At 32.7% G+C, this 14,047-nt stretch overlaps 1 protein-coding gene across 1 annotated transcript in view; it reads right to left on the bottom strand.

The window, feature by feature from the left end:
- The window catches only part of si:dkey-237h12.3 (teneurin-3), a 122,603-nt gene extending 110,927 nt beyond the window's left edge, over positions 1 to 11,676 (bottom strand). The window contains 1 exon segment of the mRNA XM_056471949.1: positions 11,495 to 11,676. The gene's annotated coding sequence lies outside the window, so the exon portion shown is untranslated.
- Positions 11,677 to 14,047: the final 2,371 nt, after the last annotated feature.

Raw genomic sequence — 14,047 nt, 5'->3', positions numbered from 1 at the left:
TTAGTTAGGCTGCAAAAATACTTAGCTTGTTTATGTTTTCACTAGGGTAGACCTTAGTTCAATTACAGCATTCAAGCTGCTTCACAAAAAAAAAAACGACAAAACAATGACACTGATGTGTCACTGCAAGTTATTTTCAGTTCAGACAGCTCAAACATGCTGTTTTGACTAGCCTTAAGGTACAAGTCTGAAACAAGGGAGTATGTAATATAATGAGGAAAAATTATTACATTATTACATTATTATGGTCTCAATCAAAAGAGTAAAACATCTACAAACCAAGTATACTTAGAATATGTAATTAATCTGATTATTCTTTTAAGCATATGTCAAATATTGCGTTTATGCCATATACTAAATCTTTTCAGTCAGCATAAGTCAAGTATATTTAAGTGAACTATTCTAACTATTTCTGACAATTACCAAAAGTACTAAATAAAACTGAGAGTATTTATTTTTTAGCTTAAAAAAATGCCAATAGTACACTTGAATATACTTTTTTTTGGTAAGTACATTTTAGAAAAGTAAATAAAAAGTATACTTATGAAAAAATGTATATTTTGTATGCATTATTTCTGTTTCACCCTGTGCAACACCCTTATGAACCCAGATACAGTAATCAATATAGAGTCAAAACAATTTCATGTATTATGCATTTTGACGAAATTAGCTGTTTATTATAAAACCATGAGCAGTAGTGCCTCCAGCTTTTGCTATGCTCCACATTTGCCTGTCAAAAGTCATATATATCACTTTATAATCTGTATTGTGTGGTAACAATTTTATAAAAAGCAACACACTAAGGTTTTCTGTACTGTAAATGAGTCAAAGTAACAACAGCACCTTTCAGCTAAGGTTTTTTCACAATACAGCAAGGTCTCTTGTACCTTATTGCATGCTTGCTATATTATAGTATTGTGAGTTACCATGCTGGTGTTTTGTGTTGCAATGTGCACTCTGACTATACATTAGAATAGACATCAGCAGGTGGAAAAGCTAGTATTTGCGACAAATTCAATTTGTTTTTCACTTTAAGACCGGTGTTAACAATCCTGATTTTAAAGTGAGTTCAGTTTTTTTTAATGCTGCGATAGCTAGATTTTCTTGTACCTTTGCACCATTTTACAATGTGCAATTCCTTAAATGGGAGTGTAAAGTTCTACTGTGTTTCTACAGATGATGCAAAAAAATTAAGAGCAAAGAGCAGTACAAATTAAACACAATGCAGCTTAGTAATCAATATGTTCAGAAAACAAATACATATGACTGGATACAAATTCTCTCTCATACCACACATGTCCGCATTCCTCCTCCTATAACTATCACAGCATTTCAAGCTCAAAATTGGTTCAGACATGTTTTTGGGTGATAAAAACTGGTGCAATTACTAATAAACTAACTATAGCAATGCTGGGTAAATCACATCACATCTCAGCAGGCACAGGATGTCAAAACGACTTCAAAATGATGTCAGATTGACTTTTTACCCCAATGTTGCGGGGACGTTGCATTTTGTTTGGAAATGAAAATCAGGTTGACGTCAGAACTCAACGTCAAGCCAATGTCAATATCCAACGTCCAACCTTAAATCAACCAAATATTAACATCTAATGATGTTACAGCTTGACGTTGTGTGGATGTTACCACTATGACATCTTTCAGACATTAGATTTTGGTTGCCATACCTGACAAATAAATGTCAGTATTTGATGTCAATATGACGTTGGTTTAAGATGTTAGCTCAACGTTGGATTTTAGTCACTTACTAACAAAGCCTAAAACCAATTAAATATTAACGTCATTTGATGTTGTTATTGGACGCCAAAATGACGTTGTCCTTAGACGTTGGCTAGACGTTGAATTTTGGTCACCCGACATCACAACCTAAATCTGACTTAATATTAACATCTAATGATGTTACAGCTTGACGTTGTGTGGACGTTACCACTATGACATCTATCAGACGTTAGATTTTGGTTGCCATACCTGACAAATAAATGTCAGTATTTGATGTCAATATGACGTTGGTTTAAGATGTTGGCTCGACGTTGGATTTTGGTCACTTTCCAACACAACCTAAAACCAATCAAATATCAACGTCATTTGATGTTGTTATTGGAGACCAAAATAACCTTGACCTTAGACGCTGGATAGACATTGAATTTTGGTCACCGGACATCACGCCCTAAATCTAACCTAATATTAACATCTAATGATGTTGTGTGCCTGCTGATATGATTCACTGAAATATTCTCCTCCCATAAATGGTGTAAACTTTCATATCCATTTGCTATTCAGCCACAAACTGTGTATCTTTAGTTAATCCTGAGAGAACTTTTCAATGCCAAAAGAGGGTTTGTGCTAGTGCGAGTTTATATATTTGGCCCAATGCCTTTTTTCAACACATGTGCAAGTGCGAAAAAAAATCTGTGAAAAACAAGGAGGACTTGAACAGATCCTCTCAACTCTCAACTAGGACTCAAGCATCCTCTTTGAGGCGGAAGCATCTGCCACCTCAGTAGGGGTCTCGGAGCAGCAGGTGCCTCTCCAGCACTCGGCAGAGTGGCGGTATTTTAAGACGCTCCCTGGAGGTTTCTGCGCCACTGCCATTTTAGGACAGTCCCTTTCTGTTGACATGTAAAGATCAGAGTCTTTGTGACAGACAGCAGAGTGGAAAGTTTTCAAGATAACGCGCTCAGAAAGGTAGAGTAGTGAGAAAAGGAGACGGTGACGGATTGGCATACTGTGTGAAGGAAAAAGAAGATGCTGAAGAGAGAGAGAAAAGGAGAGAGAGGTAGTGGAGGAAATCGACTGGGATCATTAATAACAGGAGAAGACTGTTTTCTGCCTAGATCTAGACACACAACAAAGGTTCACTTGATGTGATTACAAAACATCGGTCTTTCTCATATCCATAAGAAATGCACTCCAGACTCCAGAGTCTTTTGTTTTATTCCTTTTTGTTGTTGGTTTTTTCTTCTCCACAATGGAGCACAACAGCTGTGGCCCGCAGAAGATCAAAAAGCAGACGCGCAGCATTGCCAATACTTCTGTCAGTAATGAATGTGTACAGTGCAACTGCAGGGAGGTCTCCACATTCAATGGCAGTTCATGAAGAAAACTATTTAATAACCCCAAATTATTTTGAATAGTTAATTATTTACATAAATTATAAAAACTTACTGATGTACTGAGTTTCCTGTCCTACATACACTCTCACGCCCTGTTTCCACCTTGAATTAACATGCATTTTCAGTGATCCGATCACAAGTGGTCGGCCGAGACGCATTACCAATTCCACCTGGTAATAACACATGCTCACATGTGTCTCTTGTGAACATTTGTGTTTGGATTTGGCCTTTCTGAGACCTTATTTTGTCATGCTCTACATCATTTTTGTGGGAGGACTGTCTGTTGAATGAAAAAAAATATTTTTATGTGGCTTATGACAAGCAAATAAAAGGATGAGGATGGCAAGGGCAGTTTTGCTCATGCTGTGTATTTTCTACAGTTCAACCAAGTATGAATACATGTTTTGATGTGCTTTCTCAAAGCAGGTCTCATGACAAAACTTATTTGGTTAGAAAGGGGCAGTAAGTGATATTTTGTGGCTGTTCGAACACATCAGACCAAATTGGTATTTACAATGTGAAAGGTATATCACTGAACACATTTTAACTACCTATGGAAGTGGTTGAAAGTGGACAAGCTCAAAATGATTTAGACTTTGTATTTAAAGAAATAGTTTAGTAAACACACAATAAGATATAATACTGATTGCTGGTACCCATCGACATCCATAGTACAAAAAAAAAAATACTATGAAAGTCAAAATATCTTCCTTTAGTTTAGTTTAGCTTAGCTTAGCTTAGCTTAGCTTAGCTTAGCTTAGTTTAGTTTAGTTTAGTTTAGACTTTATTGTGCATTCTGCTTGGCACAGAAAGGAAATTTGTCTTTAACACTTGTAACATACATAAAACCATACAACAATCATATAATAGCAACACTCATCAAGACAATAATACTGCAGATCATTCTTAACAACCGCACCATTCACATTAATCAACGATCTGATTTAATACAACAACTGCAATTGGGATAAATGATTTTTTAAGCATTTTCTCGGGTTCTAGGAATTTTAAGCCTGCATCCTGATGGTAACAATTCAAAAACTGAATGAGGCGGATATGTTTTATCCTTGAAAATTGCAATTGCTGTTTTTTTTTTTTTTATAAAGGAGTCAAATAACATCTGCAGCGAATGTTGTTTGCAACCAGTTATTTTATTTTATTTTATTTTATTTATTTTATTTCAGTTTAAGTGTTGTGTTACCAAACCATAAAACATTATTACATGTGAGAACACTCCCTATTAATGATCTATTTGCCATGTTTAAAGTGTGTGTACTAATATTATAAGTTTTCAACTTGCGAAGGAGACTAAGATGCTGACTTGCCTTCTAATAAAAAGCCTCTACATCACTATCAAAATTCAGTTTATTGTCAATAATTGTGCCTAAATACTTAAATCTTGAGACCTTCTGTTCAACTGAAGATATAATAATAATAATAATAATAATAATAATAATAATAATAATAATAATAATAATAATAATAATAATAAAAGGTTTTGAACAAGTAAATGGTGAGTAAATAGTGACCTTGTGATCAGATTGACAAAAAAATCTTTGCACCATATGTAAGCATAACCTCAAAAACAAACTAAAACAAACTACAGAAGTGTTACTGGTGCAGTATGTAGTGTCAGTATTCAGGTACATTTTTGTACCGTATTTTTGCTCAATCGGTACATTAGCACCTTATATGTGCATATTTGTTCATTATAGCAACTCAGGACAGAACCACTGTGAGAGCTTTCCTTCTAGTGTTATTGAACATTTTAAAAAGCTTCTAGAAAAAAAAATTAATTTAGGAATAAAAAGCCACAATAAATCATAGAACAGACTGATTGTAGACTGAAATTAAATTTGACTCATTAATTGAAGATGATCCACTCACTGTATATTCCCCATCACACATTCTTTTCACTTCACCCCATTCCTCTGTATGACACAGACACACACACAAACTTAAACAGCATTGTGGCCAACACACATAGCATTATATGACAAGGTAAACCAGTGAATATATACTGTAATTATATGTAGCTTTAGATATCAGTGAGCATAAAGTATATATACATTGTAAGTGACATGTTTCATCAGAAGTAGTAAAGTTTTTATTCCTTTAGATGGCATGACTACAAGCCATTTTACTCAAGAAAATTTGCACAAAAATACTGGATTTGTGTCAAAAATCTTGATTTACTTTTAAAAGAGTTCAAACTTGTCCATGACCATAAAAAAACACTTTCTGTTAAAGCTTTGTGACCCATTTTCACATTTGGCTGAACACTGAAAATGACCCTTAATGGTATTTTTGAACAATGTTTTGGCCACGTAGTAGCTATTTTTCAGCACATTTAGTTGAAATCTTGAGTTAAGCATTTAATGGCACACATGTTTTTGTTGTGAAATGATGCCATGAACAGTTTAAAGCTGTTATTCGTCTTGTTTAACCTTTTGAGTGGGTGGCAGCTCAGGCTCCTCAGGGTACGTGCAGCAAATGCAGGGTTATATAAACTGTGCCATTATAGCATTATCCTCAAAATATCATCTAGGAAGGATTTAACTCCTTCATGCTGTATATAAAAAATGAAAAAGAGAGAAAAAAATTGTCATTTTATATATGGGTCGAGATGTTTTACATTTTAAATCTACACTAAAATAATGATTTTTGCTGCTTGTTCAAACTACTTCTTTAAAATGAGCTGAAACATCACAAGTTTTGAGATTTTTTTGGGACAACTTAATCGTTAATTGTTTTATTTGTTTAATTCAATTAAATTTGTTAAGTTAACTTAATTGATTTGCATTGGCACAACATTAAAGAACTGTGTAGAACCCTGAATTTTTTACAATGTATACAAGTTATTTTACAAAACCTCAAATCAGAAAAAGTTGGGGAAGTATGGAAAAAGCAAATAGAAAGAAAGTAGTGATTTCTAAATTGATATTTCATTGCAGACAATAAAACAAACGTTATTTAATGTGTTCCCCCATGATTTTTATTTTTTTATTTATTTATTTTTTTTTAAATAAGCACATACTCCAATTTTGGTTTTTGCAACACATTTCAAAAATGTTGAGACAGGAGAGTAGTTAGGGCTAGTGATCAGGTAAATTGGTTAAATGATGATGTGATTTGAAACAGGGGATGTCAACAGGTGATTGTAATTATGATTTGGTACAAAAGCAGCATCCTTTAACGATCTAGTGCTCTAGAATCAAAGATTTCTGATTGGGGGTTGTATAAGTGAAGTGGCTACTTTTTAAACTAGATATTATGAAAGAAAAAAAATGTCAAAATATGGTTGAAAGCAATGCATAGTTATCCACTATAACATATAATCAGGATTTGGTAATGTTAAAAAATTCAAACATTCTTACTCGTACTCACAAACTATATACAATAAGCAAACGTAAATTAATAAACATATTATTTGTAAATGACTAAACTTTCTGGCAAATAGGTAAAATCTAGTTGTTAAAAAGATGGTTATAAAACATTAAGATTTAAATGACCATAACTGGTATTTTGGGGCTGCACTGAGATTGTTTAATAGAGTCTTTTAATATGTCATCAGATCATTAATCTAAATATGCCTGAACTTTTGGTGTTTAAATGATTGTTATGCTAAATAACATTCTTTGTACTTTATCTGGGAGATATTCTTATTAAACTTGAAACAGAGGTTGGATATCTATTAAAGCTATTACTGGCAACAAGTAAAAAAGCTATAACTTGTAAATGGTATAAAGAAGACCCACCAACTAAAGCGGAATGGTTAAAATATTAGCATAAGTTGAGGAAATAAATAAAAAATGACATGCACTTCAATTAAAAAAGAGACCTTTGAAAAGAAATGGAGTAAATGGCTGGCTTTCTCCACAACAACAATTAAATTATCTATAATGTACCATTTAAATAATTTTAGAGGTTGTGCATCATTAAGAGAATGAGTTTGGTAACATTTTATACTTCTGTTTAATCATTTACTTTCTTGATGTTTATTTGTGTGTGTTTATACAGTATTTATATTTTTGTTTGTTTTTGTTTTTAATTATTTGTTTATTTGTTTTTGTTCCCACTGGTTATATGTTCCTAAAAAATCAATAAAACTTAGTATAAAAGAAAAAGAGAGAACCGTGGGTGTGACTTGTGTTTTGAATGGATGACTGAATGGATGTATTAAAGTAGGCATTTCATTCTGAAAGATTGGGTGTTGGGAAACACACGCCTCCTCACCAATTTTGTTTGTAGTCAAAACTGACAGTTGGAGTGGCTTGGTTAAATATGCTAGCCATACACAATTCCTAAAATATACATAATCTTACAATTTAACTTTTAAAAAAAAAATACAGGAAGTGCATTTTCAGATTTCAGTTAAAGATTAGAGAGCAAACTTTTTTTTTTTTTTTTTTCCCACTTAATGACGTGCACCGATGAATTAAACTACCAATGTGAGCTAACAAAATCATATGGTTAGTTTTGATATCTTGGGGACTTTAATGTAAGAATGTAAAATAGGTGTTATAGGTTATTCAGAAAAAAATCAACAGGACACATCTGTAAATAATTTTTTCAAGCTATTTGCTAATTTTTTTGTTAAACACTTAACCATTAATGATATATAAAAATGCAGTGGTGTTTATGGTTTTTAGATCTAATTATTTTGGAATAAGCCATTATTTTGCAGCTGGCTTAAAGAGCTTCTGTGGACATTTTTTGATGTATGTTTTTCACAATACAACAAATCTTTCATTTTAGAAGATGAAAGAAACATTTGAAATGACCTCTTTAAAATAAGTTTCAAAATAAGCACGTTCTTTTTGATGTTTTATCCATTTAGTCTAAAAAAAAATCATGAACTGACTGATTTAGATTTAAACCACTAATATCCTCTCATGGGGAAATGACATTGTTCTTAGTCCTCTGCGTGTCCACTTGGTCATTTAATTACATGTGTTTGCATATAATTGCGTGTGTGCATAATAGAAATGTTGGCTTGCACATGGTGATTTGGTTAATTAAGTCTGTTTCCAATGCTTTCTCATTCACATTGGGCCTCCGCAGGACTCAGTCTACCGGGACCCTTCCCTTCAGCCTTTTGAAGTGAAAATGCTGATTGTAGCTTTTAGAAATCTGCATAAGGGTGTGGAAAATCTATGATGCAGTACATTACTATTTACTCTGTGGGTCGGTTATGAACAAAGGCTGAATTGCGTAAAGGTAGCCATCCTTTTATAAACATTTGCAGTATTAAAGTCTTATAATTAAGCAAAATGCAGGTTAATCGGCTATATAAAGAGAAAAATGTGTGCAAACATAGAGATGTGAGTGTGTATACATATATCAGAAGAGAGTAAGACTAGCATGATGTGTATTTATTTATGCTTGATATGATACTCATGTCATGCATATATAAATTCAATCTGTCAGGTGGATGCTGGGAAGGCAGGCCTCAGCTTCAGTCGTGCACTTCAAGTTATCTGTAGTGACAGCAAGGTGCATTACGTAAAGACACGTCCTGGTAGGTTTTACCACAAAAAAATTTCTCAGAAATGAGCAATGATAAATACTCGGTGGGGAAAAAGGAATGCCTTATTTCTGAAACATTATGTAGCTGATTGTTTAATTTTTTTTTGCATTAGGTTTATGTTTTGCTTTTCAAATGGCCATGCTAACAAAACTTTGATAATACAATGCATGCATTTTTTTGTAAAAAATGTTTCTTTGGAACGGAAAACAATCAAATTTAATTTTTTCAGCACCTGTGTACATTTTGTTTTCTTCATGTCAGTCACGACGGGTTCAGAGAAACGTCAACTCGGGTCAAAAGCAAGGCGAGGGAGTTTTTATAAAGAAATGTCAAAGTTTTATGTAGCCTGTGTAAATCTGATATATAAATATGATGTTCCTCTTCTATTATAGCATCTATTGGAGACTATATGAAAGTTTATACTGATTTTAAAAGAAAAAACAACAAAACAAGCTTGACAACAACAGATCCTACAGATGTCAGTGTCTTAATGAACAGAATATCCTGAAATAATGCATAGTTGATGGTTTAAATAGGGTTTTATCTTTGTGATTTTGCTGTCTGTCATATATACATGCACTCTTTAAACACCTAAACAAATGTGGATGTCGTGGTGATGAAAGAGACCTTGACATGTGCTGCCTCATGTTGGCCTACTTTCATTAAAAGAATGCACTACACACGTTCTGTTCATTGCACTAGGTTTTAGAGGACTCATCATACAGTCTTTTGATTCAGTTGATTTTAATAATTGTTTCTTTACTTGTTTTCAGCTGATCTGATGCATAGATTATTCAAAGTACATTTTTAGACTAGTTGAGTCAATTTTCTCAGAACAGTTGCAAACTTTTTAATTATTTATTATTTATTTTAAACTGTCTGAGGGTGCAAAAATTATTTATTTACTTTCTTTGTTTGTTAGTTTGTTTGTTTGTTTGTTTGTTTGTTTTTTAACTGTCAGAGGGTATCTGAGGGTGCAAAAATCACTTTATTTTATTTAATTGTCAGAGCATATCTAAAGGTGCAAAAAATCACATGTATTTTATTTAATTGTATTTTATTTTTTAACTGTCAGAGGGTCTCTGAGGGTGAAAAAATCTTTGTATTTATTTATTTATTTTTAACTGTGTCAGAGGGTTTCTAAAGGTGCAAAAAATTACATTTATTTATTTAATTGTATTTTATTTATTATTTATTAACTGTGTCTGAGGGTATCTGAGGGTGCAAAGGAAAAGTTTTAACTACTTAGCCATACATATTACTAATCAAAGTACAATTTGCAATGGGGGATACTAAATATATTAATGGACATAATCTTTACTTAATATCCCAATGAAAAGAAAAAATATATATTTTTGATCCATACAATGTACAGTGTTTTGGTGGTCCAAGATTGCATATCTGTATATAATATACAACATAACTTAATTCAAGTATATGCCCATTGATATTTCAAGCACACCTGGGTGACAAGAAACATGAAAATGTTCGACCATGACTTCCTGATTCATAAGGCTAAACTGCAGGTGCATAAGGGAACAAATCGGTCAAACTCATTCAGTCATCAGAGGAAAAAAAAACTATGAACAGCTGTGGTTGGTGGAGAAACTGTTATTTCAACCATCAGTGCAATAATTTGGAAATTCAAGTAAACTATAAGTGATATGAGATGATGCCAACCATCTGAGGACTTTGAGGACAACACATATATTTAATACACAAATACAATTCATTGAAGATGTACAGGTAGACATCTATATAACTGCAAGTTAACGGATCATATAATAACTGTTAAAAACTATTAGTTAAGAGTTAATTTAGTTAAAGTTTTAGTTACTAATAAAGTTATTCCTTTAACTGCCCTAGCAAGAAAAAAAAACTTTTTGGATTGCATTTCGTAACTCCTAATGTTGCTAGTTAACACTCACTCAATGCATTTTTTTTTCAACAGATCCCATAATTTCAAAAATATCAGCCTCTACCAAATGGTACCAAATAAATACCAAATAAACTGTATTTTGGTTTATAGTAAAAGTACCAAAATTAAAACATCCTATGAAAAATCTGAAAATATGAAGTTTAAGACCAATTTATTTTAAAATAATCATCAAAATAAAAGATTTTTCATTTTTGAAGTACGCCATAGAAAATTTCAGATTGTCATTAAACATGCTTTCTTGTTGATTTTATTTATTTATTTATTTATTTATTTATTTATTTTTGTAGTAGTGCAACGGGATTGTTTGTTTTGATTTTTTTTTGTTTTTTTTTGGTAAACCAACAATTCTGTGTGTATAAACCTGTGTGTATGATGTGTAATGAGGTGTGTATAAATTATTAAAAACAGTCATTCTTTAAATGTCTTTAACAGTGATTATTTAAAGTTGAAATATGCTCAACCATTTGGTAGAGCAGCCAGTTAAAGGGTTAATGTAACTAATAGCCTTAACTTTTTAATTGTAATACAACAATGCAAATAAACGTTTTGTAAAGCCGCTGTGAAACAATAATCATCGTGAAAAGCGCTATACAAATAAACTTGAATTGAATATGATGTCTGTCTGTCTGGAGGATACAAAACCACAATCTGATGTTTGCATTCAAATTTTTAGCAAAAGAATAAAAGTTTAAACAAGCAACAATTTTTGAGTCTTCTTTGCCTAATTTTTACTAAGTCTGCCAATACTAGTAGAGGACACTGCGTACGTTATATTTAGAGTATAACATTGTTCATCTTTTTTAAATCAGCATCTGGAATCATTGAGGTAATTGAAGTACGACTGAAAACAGTAAACGGATAAGAGTGAATTCAAATGACTGTAAAATCACAAACCTGTTCTCCAAGCCCACGTTTCCACCCAGAACCCAGTTTTCTTGCAGCTGCACACATTCAGATGCGCTCTGGAGCTCCGCCGGTTGATTGGCCAGGGACTGGTTGAGGGAGGTGACTGACGGGTGCTGCTTGTGCTGGATTGGTGCAGGTGGCAGAGGAGGCGGTCCTGCTTGGCTTGGAAGCTGGTCTAGTGGAAGAGGAGAGGGGCAGAGGTATTAGTGGAGCTTGTTACAGAAGTCTGCTTTACACAAAGCGCAGGCGGATTGAAGGCCTGTTCCAGATTGGATTGAGTTAAATGGGATTCTTTACAGGATGATTTGGTCCTATGAGCACCAACGAATTTTCACTACACGCCGTCCAGCCATATTTGGGTGAAACTGAGGACGTGCTCAAAACACTACGTTATGAGAATGACATGCTTTAACCCTTTAACTGCCTCACCAAAAAAAAAAATATTGGAGATTGGAATTCTTAACTCTTGATGTCATGAGTTAACACAATCAATGCATTTTTTTCAACACATCACATAATTTCTGTAATATCAACCTCTACCAAATGGAATTAATATTATGAAAATCCGAAAAATATGAAGTGTAAAAAATCTAAAAACCTTTTTGAATACTAAATCATGTGAGTATGCCATAAAATATTTCAGGTTCTCAAGTAACATGGTTTCTTAAATATATTTTTAATGAAACCAAAATCAAGTGTAGTGCAAGAGGTTTGTTTGTTTGTTTGTTTGTTTGTTTGTTTGTTTGTGTAAACCATTATTTAAAACAGTCATTCTTTAAATGTCTTTAACAGTCATTATTTAAAACTATGGTCAACCATTAGTCAAAATAGGGTCAACTATTTGGTAGAGCAGGCAGTTAAAGGGTTTTTAATGCAATAATGTGGTTTAAGTTGTGAATTCAAATTACAAATTAAAACAATTCACAATTTATCCAAGTACTGAATTGTATTGTTATACCAACTTATCTTAGAAGGTAGAACATGTATTTTTTTTTACTTTTTATTTAAAATTGTTTCAAAAACAAATGATAGATTATCCATCCTGTAAGACCAAATAAGTTATTCTTCATCCCTAATCCTACCCAATACCTAAACTACCTTAAAAACTATTAATAAGGAGCAAATTAGGAGTTTATTGAAGCAAAAGTGAAAATGGTTTGCTATCGCTATATCACGCATATATATATATATATATATATATATATATATATATATATATATATATATATATATATATATATATATATATATATATATATATATATATATATATATATATATATATATATATGGATGCATACAGTAAAACCCAAAAAGTTAAGGTAACTCAAACCATTTGAGGAAACAACAAACTTGATTGTAACAAACCATTCAAGTTCAAAAACTAATCCTAATGAGTACTGTGAACTTAATCCATTTGAGTAAATGAAGCAATTTGAGCACAGTAAAACTAATTAAATGAAGAGAACTCAAACCAACTGAGTACTGTAAAACCCAATAAGACAACTCAAACCGTTTGAGGAAACCAATTGCTACAAACCATTTGAGTTAAACTAATCTATATGATACTGTGAACTTACTCCATTTAAGTTGAAGTAATGAGACATTTAACTCATTACTTTCAACACTGAGTTCCAACACAAAACTCTTTTCAAATGAGTAGAATTAACTTTAGTAAATTCTGAGTTATCTACACATTTAATTTGATAAAGTTGACTGTTGGGTTTTACAGTGTACATAAGTAGTTAAAAATTTGCAAGTCTGCGAATACTCTTAAACAAATGCAAAATGCATATGGTTTGTCAAGTGTAAATGTGATTGTCACAGTCAAATAAATAAATAAATTTCACAAAATCACAACATTAGTTAAACAAGTACATACTTAACTAATATTGTACAAAAATACATACAAATGTACTAACTTCATTTAAAAAGTGAGCCAGAAATAGTCTTATGCTTTAGAAGGAAGCTGTGCAACTGTACAACTTGGAAAGACCTGAAAGTGAGTATCAGTAGTAGCAGCGACTTTTACGAGTGAGCAAACGCAAGCCTCCGCAGGCCGTTGCCGGGGAGCAGATGTTTTATAATGGGCTCTTAAACTGAACGCTTCACGTTTGATTACAGCCAGAGAGAGACTCTCGTTTAACTAATGACCGGAACCTCCATTAGGACAGCAGGAAAAAAACAGGTTTTCTCATTTCACTCCAAGCTGGGTAATTGCCCCCCAAAATGACACTGTGTGATTATCTGACTGTCCCATCCTGCCGCCGTGCTGACAGGTCTGTTTCCATCTGACTACGGGTGTCCAAACATATGCTGTCACACGCTAGACTGTGACAGGGCAGCCACACAAATTCAATATTTGCTTTTATGCTCATGCAAAAGCACCACAAGGAATAATGTGCATGTGGAGCATGATGGAATCATTTGTTATGAGCATTTCCTTTTGTCTCTTTTTTTTAAATTCACATTCTATGGTTTTAACGTCAATAAAAAAAATTTAATTCATTTACTAGCATTGATTAGGATTAGCATTGTAAA

The sequence above is a fragment of the Danio aesculapii genome, chromosome 14, assembly GCF_903798145.1.
Source record: "Danio aesculapii chromosome 14, fDanAes4.1, whole genome shotgun sequence".
Lineage (NCBI taxonomy): Eukaryota > Metazoa > Chordata > Actinopteri > Cypriniformes > Danionidae > Danio > Danio aesculapii.
This window is presented reverse-complemented; position numbering and strand designations above follow the sequence as displayed.